This window comes from Pinus tabuliformis, chromosome 5_1 (genome assembly GCF_031772625.1).
Source record: "Pinus tabuliformis cultivar Carrire ecotype Pingquan chromosome 5_1, CPIR1, whole genome shotgun sequence".
Classification (NCBI taxonomy): Eukaryota; Viridiplantae; Streptophyta; class Pinopsida; order Pinales; family Pinaceae; genus Pinus; species Pinus tabuliformis.
The window spans coordinates 532,576,004-532,595,880 of NC_142305.1; the positions used below are offsets into that span (position 1 = coordinate 532,576,004).

Here is a 19,877-nt window from a genome sequence, read left to right on the forward strand (position 1 = left end):
TTCATACATCAGAAGGAAACTGAGATAACGAAACAGATTCTTATACCTACAAGGTCTCTCAGCCAGGTGAATGCATAACGTTGATCTGAATTGAATTCATAGGACTGAAATTTATGCAAGACTGTTTCATCTTCTCATTGCCGACAGCACTTTCCTCTCTAGCCATTCAAATGCATTGCTGATCTCGGAATCCCTTTCTCAGTCCTAAAATTAGCGAGACAACTTCATCTCACCACTTTCGTTAATAACCATTTTCATGCGATGCTAACTCATCTCAAAATGTTGAAAATAAGGCTGTCTTTCAATTTATATATCATAAAATTATGCAAGACAGTTTCATGTTCTCGTTGAAGACACCACTTTGCTTTATAGTCATTCTCATGCATTGTTAAGAATCTGTTAAAATAAGCGATTGCAGTTCTCGTTGAAAACACCACTTTGCTTTATAGTCATTCTCATGCATTGTTAAAAATCTGTTAAAATAAGGGATTGCACCGGATGTTGCAAAAAAACGCTATAAGTGGATAAGTTTGGATAAGTTTAATATACAACCTTAATATACATGGATTTTAATGTACAACTTTTGGAAGAAAAAATTATTGAAAACAGAAACAAACAGGCGCAGTTGGGTGATGGGTATTTCTCTAGGGAGCTGAGATGGAAATGCTATGACTTATACATGCTGAAACGAGAAGGAAAGTTGAGGGACGACAAGCCTTTAAGAATTTTTGGAACAGAGTAAAGCAGACATTGGACGGAAGAGAGCCTTATAGCCATACTAAAGTTCTGACCCAAACTGCAAAGGAATTAATCTGGTATGGCTAAAAACCAAATAGCTAGATATGTTCCCAACTTTACAGATCTAAAAAAGGAAACTACCAAACCCTCCCACGGAAATCTGGTTTTGGTTTTACTTCAATTCATCAAAAGTCTGGAATTTTTTCTTATGCACGGCATCAAAATAAGAAAAACAGTTGCAATCCATCTGCTTCTCCTGTACAGGTTAACCGCTCTCTATCTGCAAACAGTATGAATGAGAAGAAACGACGCAACAAAGATATGATGAAATGCTGTGACAGTGTGAGTGAATTGAAGAGTTTGTCAGGCCCAAGGTATGAAAGAGGTATACTGAGCCCATTGAAGGCTTCCAAGGCCCAACAAAACGTTAGCTCTGTTAAAATAGACCTTTTCTCACGAAAGGCAGAGGACCAGGAGCAAGCATTGGACATGGAACTACTGAAACTAAAGTTTCTCTTCCGAAAACCATGGAGTATAAAAGTGTAGACAAACAGGGTGGTAATTTTCAATCATCAAATGTTATAGATGCAGAAAATTATAACATGGGTAAGCACAATAGGATAAATAGCATGTTATAGATGCAGAAAATTATAACATGGGTAAGCACAATAGGATAAATAGCATGGTGAAGAAGAGTATAGATAAAGACAGATGTGATATGTTACATATGTTATCGTTTGAGTTAAAAAGAAATCTTAATGTTACAGTTTGAGTTAAAAAGAATCTTAATGTTGTTAATGTTAATGGCATTATAAATTTTATAATCGGGACTTATATTTTTGATGGTTTGTATTATTGTTTTATGGAATAATGGTTTGTATTATTGTTTGATGGAATAATAGAAGATGTGATATAGCTGAAACAAATAATATTATATTATGTTTTTAAATAAAACTAATCAAATATATATATTTATTTTTTATTTTCATTATTTTCAATATTTTTTATGTATATTTATTTATTTTACGCAGCTTTTAGTGGGACCAAATTTGCTCTGATATGTTAACCCTGTCCACTGGTGGTTTTGAATTTTGGGCACGAGACTATCTGATATGTCAACCCTGTCCACTGGTGGTTTTGAATTTTGAGCACGAGACTATCCTCTCTTGTTTTGCAGAGTCTGTAATTTAGGGGCATGTCTATATCTCTGTAATACGCTACTATTTCAATTTCGAAGATAAAAAGGAGAAAGATTCTACAACTGAACACTAGAGGATTATCAAAGCCTGATGAGATAGGAGTCCCTAACCAAAGTAACTCGAAACCATTTAAAAAATACAAATCAGTTTTGATTACACCTATAATATACTAATATCCTGTCTGTGGATCCAGAATCCCGAGGGAGAAATTTATAAAGAATCATGGACCCAATTTTTTATAAAAAAGGACGGACAAAGGATGAACAAAGGATGAAATCCACACACTAGATGAATGACTTCGCATTGTCTATGAATGACTTCACATTCTCTGTGCCAGTCCTATTGTCTGCACGCAAACAAACATAAAGAAATTTACAAAGAACCATGGACCCAATTTTTTATATAAAAGGACGGACAAAGGATGAAATCCACGTACTAGATGAATGACTTCCCATTGTCTATGCCAGTCCTATTGTCCGTACTCAAAGAAGAATAAAGGCCCTAAAGGCCCTCATTACCCCCACAGAAAGAGAATGCATTCCCTTGTGGCAAGAAGGCACCATTGGTGTATTGTGAATCGACCCATGAACTATCTCAGAACATATAATCAATAGCAGAGCCCTGATAACGCCAAACCCACCACTCTTCTACTTTACTCCCTCAATTAAAACATTTATTTAGGCACCTTGCTGTCTGCCCAACTCAGATTTCTCTGCACATAAATAGCAAGATCGTGAGAACCAAAAACAATATACAGTGCCTCTTTATGCAGAGGGACCTTTCTACAGCGGAAAATCAGTTTAGCAGAGGCCTGTCAAAATATGTTAGATAGGAAACCCAAACCCAAACCATACAAAGAAATTGATATTCAAATCAAAAGCAATTCAATCTCAAGCCATTGCTTCCTGCTCATCCCTCTCAACAGAGAACCACAAATTGATTAAATTCCAATGGCCAACACTTCATGTGCATGTTATTTATGAAAACAACCAAAAATTCTTGTTGGAAATTGCCAACTGTTAAACACACATGGACAGCACAAAAGATATGAAAGATAAATCATGCAATGCGATTTTTATTAACAAATGATTTACATTTATAGTACAATATCTGACTCTTGGGTTTCAGATCCAAGGTCTCTTGGACTGCTTTGTCCATTCAACTTCCACACTAACCATTTAGGATTAGGTGTCCAACATTCCCCCCCTTAATCCGAAGGGTTATGTATGAGTCCAAGAAGAGAGCTGTAATACAACATGTGCAAAAAATGCATGGCAGCACTAGACTGAATGTGCTCTATGAAATGTTGGTAAAAAGGGCGGTGGTTTAAGGATGACCACCAACACTGGAACGCTTAGTGCAGTTCCCGGAACTCTTCCAAAACTGGCAAGAAACTGAAGTTTTCTGCTAGAGGAAGTGATCCTATTGTTTCAAAGAGGGAAACCTTCAACCATAAAAAGGAGGTCTCACCCCGCATAAAAGGTAAAACTTCAACCTGAAAAGGGAAGTCTCAACCTGTGATGGTTTAAGGATAACCAACAACTCTGGAATGCTTAATGCAATTCCTGGAACTCTTCCAAAACTGGCAAGAAGCTGGAGTCTTCTGCTAGAGGAAGTGTTCTCAATCTGTGATGGTTTAAGGATGACCAACAACTCTGGAACTCTTCCAGAACTGGCAAGAAGCTGGAGTCTTCTGCTAGAGGAAGTGTTCTCAATCTGTGTTCACGGGCATCTTTGTCTCTGGCTGCAACTCTGAAACTGGTGTGGCAGGTTGTGGCTCAGGCTCGCTTGATGTGGCTTTGAAGCTTGTAGATGACCATCATTTCCCCCCCTGTCAGATACAAGGTGAGAAGATGGAAAAAACTCAACTGCAAGACTGTTCAATATTCTGGAACAAGTTCTGACATGTGTTTGGAATATCTTCTTGGCTGTTGATGCCCATTGCCAAGAAGCGATCCATCCAAGATGAATCTTTGTTCTTGCAGGACGTTTGTTTCTGAAGCATCTGTTTGAAGAATGACTGGTTTTATGACAGTGCTTACATGGATGAAGATCAAAACAGTGATCTTTCAAATGGCCAACTCGGTCACAGTGTTGGCATTTCACGATCTGTTGTTGTTGTTGCTGTCGAACAGGGGCAGAGTCTGGAACAGCTGAAGCTGAACTGTCATGAGGAGCAGGTGAACTGTCATGAATGAATCCATCACTCTGAAACTGAATGGGCTTGGCATAGTCTAGAATATGAAAGGACAAGTCCTTGTCATATCCAAGACCAGTTTTGTGCTTGTTGTGGACAAGCTGTTCCCAAGGTCTGATGATGGGCTTGGGAAGTGCAGTCTTGGTTTCTGCATCTGCATGTACAGCTGCTGCTTTATTGGGCACTGAATGAACTTGAACAATATTAACTTGCTGTTTATGGGAGTCTGCTTCATTGTTCTGAACAGAAACAGGTTCAGAATGATGACTCCATTTGTGTAATTCTTCCTGTTGTAGCTTTGTCTCAAGCTGCAAAAACTCTATCTTTTCTTGTGCATATTGCAGACATGTTTGAATGTCTGAAAGAGAGGCTTTGTTAATTTTGACTGTGCTGTTAGCAGTGGACATGATTAGAGTTCTCAATAATTCTAATATTCTTTCAAGCTTAGCCATTTTTCTACACCTTAAAAATCTCCAAATCCCACAGAAAAATGTAAGCTGCTAAATATCTTCAAGTTGCACAAGAGAGCCCTATAGCTTAAAGGGAAAAATCAACGAGAGATATCTTGAAACTTGTCAAAATTATACAAATATCACCAGACTTTCAGAGATTCTGTTCTTTAAATTCTGTAGAAATTTCACATCTGACTAGACTTTTTAAATTACGTAGCTGATTCCTTCAAACTTTATAGAACTTGCCTCTATATCCCTTCTGGAAGCTCAGGAATGCAAAAAGAATTAAAAATCAGCAAATGTTAGGAAGAATGATAACCCAGATCGGTCTGGTGCAAATCCTTAGCTGCTCCACGGAGAAAAGCTGCCTCTGATCCGATCCTCACAGAGCAGTAGTTTCCATGCACCAACAAACTATTCCTCAGCAGCAATAGATCCAACGAACAGACACCACCACGCTTTACCACGTCGCAACCTTTAGCGCTTTACCACAACGCTCCACCAAATGGCATCCAAATAGGCGCGTAGAAACGTGACAGCGGCAGTCGATGAAGTCACGGCAGATGAAGTCTCGAACAGGGAATACACACCACGCTTCCACTACGCAGATCCACACCAGGCTATTGAATGCACTTCCTCACAACACACATGTTGATAGGGTTTTCTGATCTGAAGAAAGATGTTCATCACAATCTTCAGCATCATCATCCAAATCAACCTTGCGACTATTCGACTCCTGAAGCTTTTCTAACTCTTGGTGCAAGTAAGCCTTCGTACAAATTCTGGTCTGATTTTTATGGGTGATATGAATAGGTTGAGACCAAACTAACACAGTCATATACAAATTGCTGTCCTCGGCTTCCACGCTAAGATTTTCCCATGTGCATATTACACTGTGTCTTTTGTCTTCTGATGGCAAAACCGACTCCAAGTCCCGCTTAGCCTGGAGAAAAGCGCTATGGGGAAATCAGAATCCTGATTCACTTCTTTCTTCTACGGCTTGACACCAGGGCGACTTTCATGTTCAAACCGTCTTCCACTATCCTTCTCCTCAACATGCGGATGCGGATGACGGCAAAGGTTGCCCCCGTTAATTGTGGAATTTGTGGATGGTAGAAAACATTCTCTGCCTGTAGATGTTGGAAACCCAACTGACCATGTAGAGAGCAGTGACAGAACTGTCGATCTACATGCTACACTCCTATGTCTCTCTTTTCGTGCCAATGCTCCGGCTATGATTGACTCTTGGACTCTACCATTTCTGGAAACCTTCAAAACTAAATCAAATGTCCAATTGTATGAGATATCTTTTATAGATTCGTGGCTGTTATCGCTTAATCCTATTAAGCGTTTGCTTCTCCGTACAATGCGGAAATCTGAAATCAGCGATGGTTATCAGGGTCTTCAGAGACATGTTGTCTATGCATTTGGTGATCATTATGACTTGAGGAAAGAGCTCAACATATTGAACCTTCTAACAGGTTATATATTTTTGCTAGACAGCAAAGGTAGAATACGCTGGCAAGGTTTTGGGATAGCTTCAGATGACGAGGTGTCGTCAATGCTTTCATGTGCGTCTTGGCTTACTTGAAGAGCAAAGCAAGTAGTTATTGTAATTTCTATCGATCTGGTTCACATCACTCATCAATCTAACTGTTATTTGGAATATGATACATAGTAGACAATAAAGCTAATGCATCAACACCATACTCATAACGCTCACCAAATGCGGGATATTCAAGATTGCTTCAGCGGCTTGACGACATTCAACGCACAGTCATTCAAACGAAAATGATTCCAAGGAACATAATGGGCATTGATGTCAGAAGGAAGAGAGGTAACCGTTTCCACCACCAACAACAACAATCACAATAGGTGAGACGTGAGCACAGTCCAGCAGAAGTTAATGGCGTGAACGCTCCGCTTCCCCTTGATTCTTCTACTAAGTTTAGCAGTAATAATTCTGCCAGAATACACAGCGAAACCGCTTCTTTCACGAGGCTAAAGCGGAGTCCAATTCCAGCGAAGCCAGAAATAATGGCAGACGATCAGCGGGTTTATCCATCCGCTGCCTCCTCATTCAGCGATGCATTACAATAGACTGGAGCAAAAAGAATAATGGCAGAAGCGTTTCAATGGAATGAAGAGAGCAGCACAGGTTTCATTAATGTCAAAACAGCGTTTCAGTCATGTCAGAACAGCGCACAGTAATGTTAATAATGAGGTGTAGTAAAAATGGAATGCGCAGAGGTCGACAGGCCTTTCTGATGCAGAGACGGAATTTAATTATTCAAACTGACAGATAGGGCGAGCCAATAGACAGGACAACACTAAATTACCTGGAAACGCTTATGGACATAGGTGCAGGACTGACATGCACATAACAGGCCACAGAAAAACAAGCGGCTCTGATACCATGTTAAACACACATGGACAGCACAAAAGATATGAAAGATAAATCATGCAATGCGATTTTTATTAACAAATGATTTACATTTATAGTACAATATCTGACTCTTGGGTTTCAGATCCAAGGTCTCTTGGACTGCTTTGTCCATTCAACTTCCACACTAACCATTTAGGATTAGGTGTCAACTAACCACAGAAAACAATGAGTGTTGTACTGTGTATAATTTCTCATTTCACACCATGAAGAGATAATGGATTTAACTATGTACCTATACAAATGAAATCATAAATAATAGACACGTCACAACTAATCAATGACATAATGGACACAGTGATTTACCCTAGAAATCCAAATGAAAAACCCAACTTCTAGTTGGGGTTCAATTTTCAGTTTGACAATCTCTGATACAATGCAGCTCTTCGCTCTCCTTGCATTTTCCTCTATTGGCCACCAAGAAGTCCTTTGAGAGTGAAAACCATGGAGGAAACAGGGAGAGCTGGGATAAGAGGGACGCCGAAAACCATGGAGGAAACAGGGAGAGCTGGGATAAGAGGGACGCCGACAACCATGACCCTTTGTTTCCCAAGCCTCAGCCTTCTCTCCTATTCTATTTTTAGTATTTACCATATCATTTAATTCAAATTCTCTATTTTCTTATTTTTAGTATTTACCATATCATTTAATTCAAATTCTCTATTTTCTTTTTTGGGGTCTCATTCATTTATACATTTGCATTGCCTTTTACATAGTTTAACTAGCATTATTTAACTGTCAAATTTTGATTACAGTTACTGAATCTTACCACCATAAATCTTCTTTTTTCTATTTCTTAAAACTATCTTTAAATCCTTTTATGATGAATGCAGTATTCATTCAAAATTTTGGAACCGTTTCAAAAGTACGAGACAGTTAATATTCCAGAGGATCCCTTAACATTAATTCAGAAATATACGGGCTAATCATCACAGGAAAGCGCAAATACATTAAAACCCAAGGATTCCATGTCTCTCCATTTTCAAAACTACATGCAATTGCAAGTTTGCTTGCTAGTTCAGCTACTTTCTATACTACAATTTGAAAGTTTGTTTGCTAGTTCAGCTACTTTCTATACTACAATTTGAAGAGGCAAACCATTGGTAAGCCTTGTTGTCTTGAAAAATTAAATTCTATCCAAACCAAATCTACAAGCCTGAGATGCCAGTGAAAGGAAATCAAATACCTGGCTTCATAGCAGCCCCAGCAACCTCTATTTCTACAAGATTGTCCGACAAACTTCTGCCAATGCAATACCTTACCTATTTGCACAGCAAATCATGGTTTAAACATGCAATGCAATCCCTGTGTGACAGAAGAAAAACATCAAATTTTGATTTAGAATACAAAAAAGTTGCCAATGGATTGAACTCTGTTAGCTGGAAGGAATGGCTGCCCCATAGTGATGTTGGAGAAACCAAAACGGTATGCATGGAGTATGAACCATGAGATCCTATCAAGGGCTAGGATTCCTTGCCCTGTCTCTTAGCATTAAGCATCCCTACCTTTTGTACCATCTATTACAAGGTGGCAGTCAATGTTTACATAGAGAGGAAGATCAAAGTTTATATTCCGGAGACATATTTAAATCAAATCATCATAAACCATTAACACCAATGTCACATTAATATTCTGATTTAGTCACCACTTAAATATCTACAAGTATATTATCACATGATGCATTTCCACGCATTGGGTTATGTTTGGTGCCTATAAATCTTTACCGAGCTTTAAACATGCTTGGTAAGAGCTTATGGCCTCAGCTTTTTCAAGTTTGCATATTTCACGGTAAAGTTTTTAAGAGTTTTTAGATGAATGCTAACCATTAGTTCCTCAAGTCTCAGAATAACAAGCATTGGTTGTCAAAATCACAATTGGAAAATGAATTCAATTTGTATTAAGAATATTGTACATATAAATACAATTTTGAAACACTTGGATTCAGTTTTCAGGGTTTCTTGGACTTTAGTAACTGATTACATAACGCACCATAATCCTAACAAATTAGGTGTCCAACATCCCCCTTAATCCGAAGGGGTGTATATGAGAGTCCAAGAAGAGAGCTAAGATGCAAAAATGCATGACAGCCAATGGCCTGAGCATACAGCCAAGGATAGCCAAAGACAGAGTTGTAGCCAAAGACGGATTCATGCTCCATGAGCATGTGTTTTGGTTGGTGGCATGCCTTAAACCACCACTTGCAGAAGACTTTGGTTTTTGCTATAGTTTGTGGTCATCTTCAAACAATTACTAGGGTGCACTTCCACTAGAAGAAGACTTCAGCTTCTAGTTAGATTTGGAATTGTTCCAGGAACTCGAGTTCCCCATCTTTTGGTTTGTGGTTTTTTCTTAAACCACCATTTCAGAGAGCTCATTCAGCCACCAACCGAAAAGCATGTTCATGGAGCATGAATTTGTCTTTGGCTATCCCTGGTTGTACGCTCAAGCGGCAGGTTCAGGTTGTGGCTCAAGCTCACTTGATAAATCTTCGAAGCTGGTAATTGACCATCAATTCCCCTCCCTTGTCAAATACAAGGTGAGAAAATGAAGAAGTCTTCACTGCAAGATTAGGCAATAATCGAGAACAAATTTTGTGGTATGACTGGTATATCTTCTTGGTTGTTAAAGACCATTGCCAAGAAGCGATCCATCCAAGGTGAATCATTCTTGCAGGAGTTTTGTTTTTGGAACATCTATCTAAATGATGTGTACGTTTACCACAGTGCTCACAAGGGTGAAGATCAAAACACTGATCTTTCATATGGCCAAAAAGATCACAATGTTAGCATTTGACCACATCTGTCAATGCTTACCACAGTGCTCACAAGGGTGAAGATCAAAACACTGATCTTTCATATGGCCAACAAGATCACAATGTTAGCATTTGACAATTTGTGGTGCTCACAAGGGTGAAGATCAAAACACTAATCTTTCATATGACCAACAAGATCACAATGTTGTCATTTGACAATTTGTGGTTATGGAACAGGAGCAAGTGAAGATGGATCATCTTGAACAAATCCAAAGATGAAAAACTAGATGGACTTGGGATATTCCAAAATATAAAAGAACACATCCTTGTCATATCCAAGACTAGTTCTATTATTGTTCACAACTTCTTCCCAAGCTTTGATGAAGGCCTTGAGAAGTTCAGATTGAACCTTCACATTTGCATGCAAATTTCCTCCTGAAATGGCTCCATTATTCCGATCAATCTCTGACTACTGATGGGAGTCAGGCTCAAACAAGGAATTGTTTTGAACAAGAACCAGTTCAGAATTACAACTCCTCTTTTGTAGTTCATATCGTTTCAGCTGAGACTCAAACTCCAAAAACCCAATCTTGTCTTGAGCATTTTGTAAACAGGTTTGAATGATAGAGAGAGTGTCCTTGCTGATTTAGACACTGTTATGAACAGTAGACAACATTGGAGTGCTTAATTACTCTAACAAATCATTGAGTCTCATCATTTTCTCCATCTTCCTATCAAAAAAAAAAATTGTAATTAACTTTGAAAAGGGTGTCAACTTCAACCGAAAATGCACCCATTTACAATGTAATTCAATAAGAAAAATATAATAAACTGCTCGAATTAGAAGCTCTGTTAGAAAGACAGGAGATGCATCTATAGGTTTTCGTTATGCTAGCAGATCCTCTTACAGAGCCTCATCACATCCTATAAGCAAGTGCACCATGCAATCTGAGTGGTTGCCACTGATCTCCAGGGGCATGCTCAACATGGCCACTTGCACATATCAACTGAACCTCTGGACTTATTCGTTGTTCCCTGGGGTGTGAAACAGTTGCATGCTACGTACAATAGTTAAAAAATATAAATAATTTCATTGAAGATTGTTCTCCACTATAATAATACACAACACTAAACCAGCATGACTATAGAGAATATGGAGGCACCCAGAACTCTAGTAAATAGAAAGAAGCAGAGCTCACAGGACTCTTTATTTAATTTATGAGTGCAACATATCATTCCAAGCGTCTGAAAAATTTAACTTGCGCATAAGATTGGAAAACAGAATGGAAACGTAAACAATCACCTCACCAGTTCCAACTAACAAAAAAGTTCTAACTCCCGTGTGTGACCACCTGAATGACCTCAACGCAGTCATTCAAACACCGATAGACAATTTGATTACAGTAGAATCATCAAAATATAAATAGAGTAAGTAATCTTTATTGTCCAATATTCCTTACGCACAGTAGCCATCGTGGCATTCGGTTGGTGAGGAAGAAGGGCCGCTACCAAATTCGCAATTAACATTTGTTAATTATCACTATTAATCTCTGCGCTGTGATAATCCTGAGCCTCGAAACCGCTCAGCAAAGAATCGATCAATGTTATGCAAAAGTGTTAAATTTCGAAGAAGAAATAAATCATGCGAACGTGCGAAGGTGGATCTTTCTGCTTATGGAGCTCTCGCTCTATCTGGTGCATTATGGTTCACAAGGTTCATACGGAGTTATTTTGGCTTTTTTGCCTCTTTCTGGTGTGAGACTAATCTCTCCACCCATCTGGTCATCTCTGTAAATCTTTCACAATTCTCTCTTATATGGTTATAATCTGTTTTTGCTGTGGCCTCCTGGCAATACGGTTTGCTGTATACAAGACTATTATATTTCCTTAATATAATCTATTTGGTTTTTTTTCTTCTGAAAAAAAGAAGGTGGCCTGTACTGATGGACAGAAGGGTAGCAATAAAAAAAAGCGACAAATACAGCTAGGTTTCTTGATCACCAAAACTGGTTTTCACTATATAACTTCACTTCAGATATCAATATACATCCTCACAACAATGTATTTAGAATATTGATGGGCAACAACAACGTACTTATAGCATATACAACACTATGTTACCAGAAACGAGAAACAGGAAACGAAACGAGAAACGACAACGGTACGAGAAACAGAGTTTGGAGGTTTCGCACTCAAGAAACTAGGAGAGAGAAAATGAAAAATACAGAGTTAGTTTCAATTTTCAATGTAGTTTCACCTAAATTTCCAATCCAAATTTTATTAAAAACTAAATAATTTGAATACCAAACTGATGCTTAACAAATTGATTATTAAATATACACATTCTTATGCCTCCTAGTCAATTAAGTGTATACATTCTTATACATTTTGCGCCTTTGGCTAATTATTGTTTCCTTAAAAAAAATCCAAATAATCATATATATATAAATAACTGTAAACAATAAATAAAATTTGCAATTAAATGTGAACTTCTTGAGTCACATATAGAATAGTGTTTAAACTATGAATTTTAACTATATACATGTTAAAGGAAAATAAATCAACTAAAGAAAGGGACAATAGTACAGAAATGATCAACTTTTTGTATACTTGGCATAGGCCTTTAGGTTATTGAATGAATACATGCTGAAATCTAAAATAAAGAATGAAAATATAGGGCTGAGAAGTGAGAACTCCCTGCAAAAGAGCAAACTACGAATTGTAAAATATTTCCTATAAAATATATGCACCCATTAACTAAAACGACTGTAGAAAACGGCGTTTCCGTCTGGTCTCGTTTCTTACAGATTTTTTACGGGGAACGGTGGCAACCGTCCCGTTTCTGGTAACATAAATACAACATATAGGCTCTTAAAGAGTTAAGACATATATGTTCTTATAACATTCATCAATTCCAAATTATTCCAGCAAAGGTAAGCAAGCACAAAATTGCCTTCCGAAAACATTCTTTTAAGACAATACATAACTGAGCATTGAAAATTAACGGCAAAATAGAGGTTTGAACTGCGTACAGTGGTCCAGGCAAATATACCGGTTTTCTCCTCCTGCTGCATGCTGGTCATATCTATGGAAGCCAATCCGATCCTGGGACCTGTGGAGCAACCACCAATCTATGCTTCCATCGGTCAGTTTTTAGCACAATCACCCTCTCATTTCTCTACTGCACGTGGAGCACTCAGCTTTAATGGTAATCCACCTTCCTCCTTCAATGCAGTCTCCTGGTTTTTTCAAGAATCTTCACGACAAGGTTTCAAGACCAAAGTCAGATAAAGGGAGAGTGCTCAAGAAGGCCACAAAACTAGTGGTTCAAATTAATTCAGAGTCAACAGGGCAAATAAACCATCGTTCTGATACTACAGTTGGAATCACGATTGGAAAATAAATTTAATGTGTATTAAGAATATTGTACATATAAATCAATGTTGAAACAATTAGATTCAGTTTCCAAAATTTTTTGAACTTTAGTAGCTGATTACATAATGCACCATAACCCTAACAAATTAAGTGTCCAACATTGATAACTTAGCAAGTTACTTTGATGTATATAACTACTCAAGCACCTATCACACCAAGGCACCCACAAAATCCAAACAAACAGGTAAAGTACAGTCGCAAGATCCCCGATCATCAAGATCAATGGAATTATATAACAATCATATAAATAACAGACACAAGAAGCCAATCATCAAAACCCAATGCAATCATATGACAGTGTCACATGAAAACAGAGTGCCCATAATTTTACCCAAATAGTGGAAATTCCAGCAAGATTTTGATTAAAATTTGACAGATTTTTTTGGGAAATTTGGGTTACAACTGTCAAACTTTAGCATTTTTGGTGCCGGGGCTTTTGCGGTATTAAATCTATTTCCACCATTAAAAAATGATTTAAATACTCTTATGATTAAATTAAAACAACAAAAAAATGAATTCCAGCAAAAAAAAGCTTCAACAAAGATTAATAAGTGACCACAAATTATAAGATTTGAGTTCATGGGCACACACCAGATGGAAAGACAACAAAGAAGGCTATGGAAAGACAACAAAGAAGGCAACAAAGAAGGCTATGGAAAGACAACAAAGAAGGCTTGGAATGACAAAGACCCCCTTGAAATTTTGGAAGTGAAGGTTACATGCATGAATTTAAAGAGAACAAAACATATACTGAAAACAAGGGCGGCCTCCTTACGATGGATAAGAACTCCAAGAAATTTTCAAAACTTTTAAACTGAACAAGAAGATTTTGAACATGGGCCAGTTGCAATACTTGTGGCTTCTCCCGCTGTCAAAGTGAGGATATCTCTAGGATTCTTGACATTAACAGCAAAAGTAATGAGAGAAACCAGTTGATGGCAATCACCTCCCATGGACACTGCCTTCTCCTGGCACTGTGCTGCAACGAGGAAAGTAGCCGATGCCACGGCCATGTTCATCTTCGACTGTCCCCCATCATCTTGACAACGTGTCGTTGCATCTGCCATGGCAGCCACTCATCCCACTGTCATGGCGGCCACTCCTCCCACTGACATGGCGAAGGTAACTGTACCTCAGCATTCTGAGCACGGTACTTGTTTTTTTTCTTTCCCTTCTTTTCAGGGCTAACCCGCCATGATTTCTCTGGCTTAAGCTTGTTTGCTCCCGCCATGATTTCTTCGGCTTAGCTTGTTTGCTCAGCTGCAAAACATGTAGGACTTTCAATCAGATACAATAGCTTTAATGAGTATTTCTTAAACAAATTTATGTGCAGGTATCTCAATCAGATATAATAGCTTTAATGACTATTTATGTCTTAAGCAAATTAATGAACACACAAACAATTACAGACTGTGAAAGAATATTGTCCATAACCAGATGCGATGTCTATGAGGAACCCACAGTAGAAGGACGCCATTATTCGACCTTGGAATTCGTTAATTCTCCTGCTTCGCCCTGTAACTTTAATGGTGCCAAAGCTTTACAAACTTCCAGCTTAGAAATACTCCATGAACAAGCCAAAAATTCCCTGGGCTCTTTCAGGGTTTCAGGAGGAATGTCAGGCAGTTCAGCTAAACAAGAATCCGTTCCTCTCCTATGTTATCCAAGCTCAGAGTCGTTCTCTGCTCAAGAACTCCTCAATCCCCACAGTCTAGCATAACAGTTTTTTTAACAACCAGGGTGTCGCATTAACACTAAGATAAGACCATGTCAGTTTTTTTTTCTCCTGGCAGAGATTGAAGCCGATTGCCTGTTTCATACGTAGACCAGGAGTGGCTGCCCGGAAAGGTAGTCAATCAAACCGAATTGGCCAGTGAACTATCTCGACCGTGCGATTACCGAGCCGTCTAGTTATGTTACAAGGCGTTTCCCTCTGGATGAACTCCCCCTCACCCTCACTCCGTACAATCATTTGTTAAATGATTGGAGTGTCTTTCAGCATTGATTTAATATGCCAAATTTCCACAAAGCATAAGCGGAATTTCAAGGTGCGAGTCCACGGTTGGTTTAATATGCCAAATTCTAGTCCTCTTTCCTAACTTTCCACCCTTTGTTAAATTGGAGTGTCTTTCGACTTTGATTTAATATGCCAAATTTACATAAAAGCATTAGCGGAGTTTCAAGGTGTGGGTTCACTGTTGGTTTAATATATGCCAAATTCTAGCCCTCTTTCTTGAACTTTCCACAAAGATGAGCAAAGTTTCGAGGTGTGGGTCTTTGGTATACGCGTTAGGCATGCATCATAGGTTCTATCTCGAGGTGTTTGGTATTTGGTGGTGTTTGGTATTTGGTGTTGTGTTTGGTATTTGGTGTTAATATGCCAGACTTCCACAAAGCATAAGCAGAGTTTCAAGGTGTGTTTTAGCCACTGGTTTAATATGTCAAATTTTGGCCTTCTTTCACAAACTTTCCAAAGAAAAAACCGGAGTTTCGAGGCGTGGGTCTTTGGTATATGTGTTTAACATGGATCCTAGGTTCTATCATGTCCATCTGATGAAGTTACACATATACCAAAGACCCACACCTAGTATAGGCATGCATCATAGATTCTATCATGTCCATGTGATGAAGTTACACATCTACCAAAGACCCACATCTTGAAACTTCGCTTATCCTTGTGGAAAATTCGGGAAAGAGGGCCAGAATTTGGCATATTAAACCAGAGGCAAACCCACACCTCAACTCCGCTTATGCTTTCTGAAGGTTTGGCATATTAAATCAACGGTAAAAGACACTCCAATCGTCAATGATGGGAAGAATAAGGGTGAGAGGAGATTTCATCCAAGGGGAAAATGCCTTACGGCATAATTATTAACACACTTAAGTTAAAAGCTAGATGAAGAAGGTAGATAAACACAACTTGGAGTACATACCATAGCTAACATTCTTATAACAACTTATATTCAATTGGAAATTGAACCCCTAAAAGTTATATGAACAAAGATAGGTAGTCGCAACATGGAGTAATACCATCTACCATTCTTATGTCAACTTATAATTAATTGGACACTCAATCTCCATTGAAATTGATTACAGGTTGTTGATATATGCCTACATAAGCAATATACGTTATGTGATTAAATATTTGCCTCTATTAGAGGATTGGTATTCGGTAGAGACTTGAATGAAAACGGTTAACATAAAAGACCAGCCTGTCTTGAATGAAAACGGTTAACATAAAAGACCAGCCTGTCTTGAATGAAAACGGTTAACATAAAAGCCCAGCCTGCTAACAATGTACAGCATATTATTATAGACTTCCCAGTCTAATATGTTCAATGTTTTAAGAATAAATTAGTGTTCCTTTTTAAACTCCTAATGAAGATAAACCATATATAGAAACAATTGACCATCCAAATAACTGACAGGGTCAGATCCAGTTATTGGAAAAACAATTTTGATTGTCCCCTTCATACTTCCAAATCTCGAATAATTCAAGACATATGATGATTTCCAGACTTGGGGATAATATAGTTTTGTATTAGGTAAACTAATCCGAACAGCAACATTAAAATGGGGGAGAAAAAGTGCATTTTGATAATTTATAGTATACGGAGTAATTGTCCTGCACTAATTTCGCTTGTTTGGTAGTATACGGAGTAATTGTCCTGTACTAATTTCGCTTGTTTGGCCAAAGTAACTGTTGTAGATTTTTGTTTTTAAATTGAAATTTGAAGATATAAAGTTTAGTTGTTTTAGATTTTTGTTTATTTATCAGAGTGTGATGATATAATTTTTCAAATTATTTGATTAAAAAAAATTGAAAATGCGAGTTATTTTTTTTCATGCATTTTTTTTAATATATATACAAATTTTGAACTCTATAAAAATCAATGTTCCACCAAGACTCCGGGATGGGGAGAAGCAGATGCGGGGAGACGGGAGACGCGCAAGGAGGACATGTGGGAGTACACTCAAATTTTAGGGAAATTTAGGGGGACGGGGGATGTCAGGGTATATAATTTTTTTAAGCATAAATACAATGATACATACATAATTGAATTAAATAATGAAATACACTGATCCATACTCATCATCCTTACTAATACATACATGATTCATCCATAGACCACGAGATTCAATAATGAAATACTTTGATCCATATTCATCATTCATTAGTCACTATTCTAGAATCTACATTGATTTAAAAATTAAATTCATCATTCATCATTCTAGATTTTAAATTGAATTAAAATTAAAATTCATCATTCATCAATCTAATTAGTACCAAGTAAAATAGACTATAATAGATACTGAAATCTAAAGACTGGAATAGTAAATTGATATAACTAAAACTCAAAAACAGTGGAGTGCTGAGTCTAAAAGTCACTATAAAGTACATAGAGGGCTTGGTGCTCTTGATTAAATACTAATTTCATACCCTTGTACATGACAAAATGCAATGGAAACATTGCAATCTATCGAATCTTGAATTCCTGAAAAAACTGTTTCTGTTGGATTTTGAGTGAGATCTAAAATTCTACTTTTTCCATATGAAATCCAATGAAATCGAAACCACTCTCAAACACCCTGAGTCATTTCATGGTAATGTTAAAAATTTAAGTAAAAGTGGTATTCTCCTTTATCTTTCAATGAAAATGAAAGATAAAGGAGAATACCACTTTTACTTTAAGAATTTAACATTGCCATGAATTGCATAGCATTAGTAGGGCAATTTGGTCAAATACTAGGTTTCCCCTATCATAAATCATTGTTTACAAGCAAATTTAAGGGGAGACACATAAGCCATTTTGAGGGGGATGCCTAGGCGTCCCCCTTTTGGGGAGTCGCGTCCCCCACACTGGGGAAACTTTCCCCCTGCGTCTCCACAAAAGGGGGACGTGGGGAAACGTTTCACAGACGTCCTCATCCCGGGTGCGTGGGGTGCGCGCACGACCTTGGGGACACGTCCCCGTGGAACACTGATAAAAATATGACATTTCAACAATTTTGATTTGGATTTCTAAAACACCTTTCGTATAAAAAAAAAGAAAAATAAAACCTAAAAAAATTGAATAAAACAAAACTCATTAAAAAAAAAAAGAAAAGAAAAAGGGCTAAAACATAGAATGCAGAGCATCATCAAGATGGGAAAAAATAACATTTTGATAGTTACTATCTCGAGTAGCAAATCAAGATGGGAAAAATGAACATTTTGAATGGTTACTAACTCGAGTAGCAACGTCAAGATAGGAAACAAGGAGCATTTTGATTATCTGTAGTCAAGAGATCTATTGCCCTTATTTTGTTTACCATCTGTGATAAAGAATATCTATCCATTTTGTTTACCATAGAGTAAAGAGAGTTATTGCCGTAAAATATTGTTTTCCGTTTTGTTATGAAAGCTTTAAGTACTATATATATATGGTTCATTCATGCTTTTATTGTGGCGAATCTCTCTAATCTGTATAGCTCATTATTTATGTGACTAAGCATGACTAAGTGTGGCAACAAATATGTGTCTTTCAAGCATGACTAAGTGTCTTTGTACTTTCCCCAGGAGTTGTCGGTAAGATGAGGTGCAACATAGCTGAGAACGAACAATGTAACATTGAAAACTAGCTTTGAGTAATCACTTGAAAACATTAAATTAACTTGGCAGTCCATTAAGCATGAACTGTCAACAAATCTTCAATGTGCTCTATTTGCTTGTTGAATATTAGACTTCATCGCTGAACATGTCATTAAGCATATTTGTATTTTTCCATGCTCACATTGAAATAAAAGAAAATCAGAACTTCAGACACAGAGAATGGTTTCTATAGTTTCTTCCTTCACCGTACATAGATTGCAGAAATCCAAACAAACAAGCCATTACATTGCACAAAAAGGGTTTTCCCCATACCTGTAACTACGGATAGTGTCGTAGTTTGTCCAGCTTTCATTGTAAATCTGCCTCTTTTTCAAACTTGAAGACTTGTTTTCTATACTCTGTATAGAGAAAAAATTGATGTGGACAAACTGGTACAAAGATGGATCGGAGAAGGGCTGCTTAAGAGTAAAACTCAACAAACCGAATGGACACATCAAGATGGGCAGCGATCAGGTCCGTCCATTAAATGGGTTGTTTGTTCACTGCTAAATAACCCTACTGCAATCGAACTTTATACCAAATTTTCACACCAAATTCTTCTTCTTTCGAAAAGTAAAGAAAACAGTCCTCCAGCTTGAAGTAGGGCAAAACATCGAAACTCCATTACAGTAACTAGACACAAATTCTGTAAGCAATATAAAGCGGAGGGCAATTTTAGCTCTTTGCTCATGGCCCTCTCCGCAACCCCCAGATGCGACACATGATAGATTATTAGAGACTAATGCGATTATATAGAGCGAACCTAACAAACGCGTGAAGAGATAAAATAACTAATTTATTATTTATTTACCCTCTCCACGCGTTAGCTGCCAGCGAGTCGGCGAGGAAGGTGCCCACCTTCTGCTCACAGAGCACGTAGTAACCTCGGAAAGAGGGGAGAAAGATACCGTCATAGTACGAGTCGGCGAGGAAGGTGTTTTTAGTTATTCATAGTACATTGACACACCAACTTTGAAACTTAATTTTAATATTTATCAATTTCAATATTGCGTAGTATAAAGAGCTCAC

The 19,877-nt window shown here is 37.7% G+C and overlaps 1 long non-coding RNA gene across 1 annotated transcript; it reads right to left on the reverse strand.

Moving 5' to 3' along the window:
- Positions 1-209: 209 nt before the first annotated feature.
- On the reverse strand, positions 210-19,615 carry LOC149165895 (uncharacterized). Its single transcript, XR_016260796.1, has 3 exons — positions 19,122-19,615; positions 12,814-13,037; positions 210-2,649 (listed from the first exon to the last, which is right to left on the reverse strand). It is a non-coding gene; the product is annotated as an uncharacterized LOC149165895 (long non-coding RNA).
- Positions 19,616-19,877: the final 262 nt, after the last annotated feature.